Below are 4,008 nucleotides of genomic sequence, written 5' to 3'. Positions count from 1 at the left end.
TCAGCAGAGGGGTGAATTTGGCTCTTTAGAGCAGGGGTGGGCAAAATGCAGCCCGCAGGCCGGATGTGGCCTGCCAGGCCATTCCATCTGGCCCTCAGGGCCCCTAAAAAATTTAGAAAATTAATATTTATCTGCCCCTGGCTGCCTGTCATGCAGCCCTCGATGGCTTGCCAAAACTCAGTAAGCAGCCCTCCGCCCGAAATAATTGCCCACCCCTGCTTTAGAGCGTATCCTGCAATCTCCATCTCCCAGGGAAACTAATCCCTTTGCGAGTTGTAGAAACAACTGTGGTTTTGCAGAATTCTTATGCAAATCTCTACCCATCGGTCCAGCCAAATAGAAAAAGAGTTTAAAAAGAGCCATATTTTGCAGGTCAAATGAAGTTTGCTGAATAGCTTGGCTTGTTAACAGAAATAGAACTGCATTTAGCCATCCTGAAGGGAGATGGTGACTGCTGCTCAGTCTATAGCACCCTCTTGTGTGATAAGAGGGCTGTAGGTGATTATTATGCACAGCTTCTTGGCTTTGACTTGGAGTAGGTATTTATATTTAATTTATAACTGCCTGCCGTCTTGTGTTTGTTTATTGTAGATGCATCAGTTGGTGATATCTGCTAGTGTGCTTGGTCATACACTGGAGACCCTTCTGTCTTTTCAGCGCCTTTACATCACTTCCATCAATGGCTGCTCTAGTGCTCTTGTCAGGTAACATAGAAGTTTCTCTGACTTCAGAATTTTCTCAAATTAGAAAGGCAGGCAGTTATTTTTTGCGTTATCCATCAGGTTTTCCTGTTGGGAGGGTGTTGGTTAAGAGAAGCAAAGATCAAGCTGTATTCAGGGGGAGGTTCAGACGGGCTTGGTGTCAGGCTAACCCGAGCCTTTGTTTTCCATCACTGCAACCTTTTCAGCTGTTAGGTTGCCTCCTAATCCCATTTCAGCACTATTTTAGGGTAGTGACAAGGATTTCATTTGTAAAAACTGGCTGCTGGTGTTTTCAGCTTAAAATGTTGTGAGAGGGGTCTAGTGAATGTAAAGGTGGAAACATCTAAGCCCTGTATACACCAACACTGGCTGTTTTTAACAACAGTGGAGCTACACTGGCTCTAGTGCAACAATGAGAGAATTTAGCAAAATTTTCTGTGTAGAAAGAACTTCTTGGAAGGTCTGGAAACCAGTCCAGTTTAATTTGTGTGGCACGCTCTCAGTAGGTTCCAGACTCTGGCTTACATCTGTTTTAAATAAGAGGTGATTTCTTCACTATTAGTTATGGAGCCATTATCAACCAGTTGTCTAAAATAGTGAGATAAACATGCTTATGGGTTACAAACTTGTTAACTCTTGTATAGAAGGAAATTAGGGTGAAGCAGCTACTTTCTAGGGCAGAGGGCAGGTCTTGTGAGTAAGCACTCGACTCTGCAGGAAAGCTGTATTCAGTTCTTGGGCACAGGGACTGTGACAAACTCTGGAGGGTGTTTGTGTGATCTTCATTTGGAGGACTAAGAAAGTAGAGCCAGTCAAGTCCAGTTGGCTTTACTGATACTATCCTCCTAGATTAAATGGTGGAAGAACAGGGCCTGTCTGTGAGATGGAGTCAGGACCTACTTCACCTACCAACAGTAATTGTTTAGTTTATGTTGCAGATTCTCATAGCAGTTAAAGGGACATGACCAAGTTGATGATTAAGTTTTATAGACAGAGCTGTTGTTGCTAGTAATTAGCTGTCTGAAATTTTAAAACTCCTTTGTACCTTTCCACGCTGCTTCCTGGTGGTAATGTTGTTTTAGGCATGTCAAGTTGCACGTTGTTAAATTCTCACTGTTAAATTTTTGCATCTTGTCTAATCTGCTTATGTTTGTTTGTAGCATCCTGGATCCCTTCGTCCCAGGCTCCTAGTTGGGCTGGACTCGTGAGAGAGGCTGGCTATATGAAAGATCACGGTAACCAGCTTGCAAGCTGAATTGTGCTAACTGAGAAGCTTTGTTCTGCAATTATCTCGTGAACCTGTCAGCTCTGTGGCTGGTGCTTTCATGCTGCTGCTCACCATATCACAAAAAACGCAGTCTTAAAACAGCTTCATTTGATGCCCTCAAGTGGTGACACTGTGTACTGGTGTATATAAATTAAGAGTGCACAGATGAAACGGTAGCAGTCAGAAAAATTCATTAAATACTTGGCAGCCCGAGTGACAAAAATGCCAGAGTCTAAAATTCCTTGCTCTGCCATGTGCTCTCTGTGTGGCCTTGGCAATAGAGTATTATTCATTATTTCTGTTACCACATGGCCTAGGATCCTTGAGTATCTTGGTTTTCTCATCTACAAAATGCAGGTTGTGCCTCCTTGCCTTGGCAGATGTCGTGAGTGTAAATGTATTAATATGAGTAAGCTGCTTGGATACTGAAATGACAGGGAACCATAAAAAGGGACAGAACCAGCAGGGGGTGGGGGAATGGACTGAATAGAGACCACCCCCATCACTATCTGAGACAGTTGTGTTATTCAGGTCCTTGTCATGCTGGATGAATAAGCAAAAGCAGTCTTGGAAGGAATACTGAGGAGTGAGGTAGAAAGTGAAACTATCAATTTGATTTCTTTTGCAAAATCCTAAAACAGACTTAGCTCTAGGGTCATCACAGAAATGGACACAAGCACAACAGAGCATGTATTGAGTTTTATGGGAGAGTTAATCCAGCCTGCTCTCAGTAATTTAAAGGGACAGTGGATGCTTGCAATCAAGTAAATGAAAGACTAGAAGTACTTTCAGGTGCTGTGCTTGTCTCTCAGCCCTATTATACAGGATTGTGGTTTACCATCATTTTTTTTCTTCCACAAGCTTCTGTTTTTCAGTGCTGCACTAGTGAGAGGCTGAACTCAGCATGGTGCTGTCAGACACAGTAAATAAATAAAGTAAATAAAACAGCAACAGATTGGAAAAAAAAAATGGAGCTTATTGTAACAGTTGGAGGTAGGCTGTTTTTAGAGACATGTAGACTGTTTTAGATGTGCCAGTGGCCCCCTACATGATCTACTTTTAGCACTGAGCCACATTTTCTTTGGCCAATCCAGAGAGGAAAATTGATTTTGTTTTATTCATAGGCTCGTCTACCCCTGAAGTACTGATTATCCAGTGACATCCATAATTAAGAAAAATACATTAGCAGGAACATTCTTTTCTCAGATGAACCTGGATGGAAATGTTGTTAGTCTGCTATGGGGCTTCCCTGTTTAACAAATAGCAGTATGCTCCAACTTAGGGAGGAAACTTATGAATCATTTTCAGATGCAGGTTTCAGTTTAGTATGCGGTTAGGCCCTCATTATTTTCAGTACAGATGCACTGAGCTTTCTCTTCTGTGCAAAGCATGTCTGCAAAACTCTCTACTGAAATAACCTTACAAGGATTGGGTGCATAACCAAATCCAGTCAGTAAACTTTGTAACGGAAATGGTGTCAAGGCATATATTTGCAGGTAACTCAGAATGACAACTGGATTTCAAAAATTCAGGTTGTTTATGCCTATTTCCTAGCTGCATAAATATAAATAAATAAATATAAATAAATAAAGTGACAAACTTTGGTTTCCCATGGGAGACCCTTGGGTTACACCTGACAAGTGAAGCTTTTATTAAGCAAAACACAGCAAACTAATTTCCTATATTGTTTATAACGAGGTAGTTAATTATTGGCATATCTGTCTGTAGATATTTTTGCAGTCCACTTTGTCAGTCACTCCCTGTCTTTGGTAATGAACACTAAGTTCTGTTGTGCTCAGCATCCAGTTCAATATTAAATCAGCGCACATGCTGTGTGCAACAGATTTATAAAGTAAGCAACACAGTGACCTAGCTATATGGCACTAGTATAGATCCCCACTACCATCTTATCTGAGCAGCTTACAATTGCGTAATGTATTTGCCCTCACAACACCCTTGTGTGGGAGCAAAGTCTTGTGGCCCCTGGGGACAGCTTGCCAGTTGAATCTGGTAGCGCCTTAGATGAATGCATAAATGAAA

General features: G+C 41.7%; 1 long non-coding RNA gene across 1 annotated transcript; it reads left to right on the top strand.

Moving 5' to 3' along the window:
* The first annotated feature begins 590 nt into the window (after positions 1–590).
* Positions 591–2,455, top strand: LOC109288562. The gene is made up of 2 exons (XR_002095187.1): positions 591–704; positions 1,862–2,455. It is a non-coding gene; the product is annotated as an uncharacterized LOC109288562 (long non-coding RNA).
* Positions 2,456–4,008: the final 1,553 nt, after the last annotated feature.

Source organism: Gavialis gangeticus, unplaced genomic scaffold (assembly GCF_001723915.1).
Source record: "Gavialis gangeticus isolate Ggan-Ray unplaced genomic scaffold, GavGan_comp1, whole genome shotgun sequence".
In the NCBI taxonomy this organism is placed as follows: domain Eukaryota; kingdom Metazoa; phylum Chordata; order Crocodylia; family Gavialidae; genus Gavialis; species Gavialis gangeticus.
Note: the sequence above shows the minus strand (reverse complement) of the source record. Positions and strands in the feature narration are given on the sequence as shown.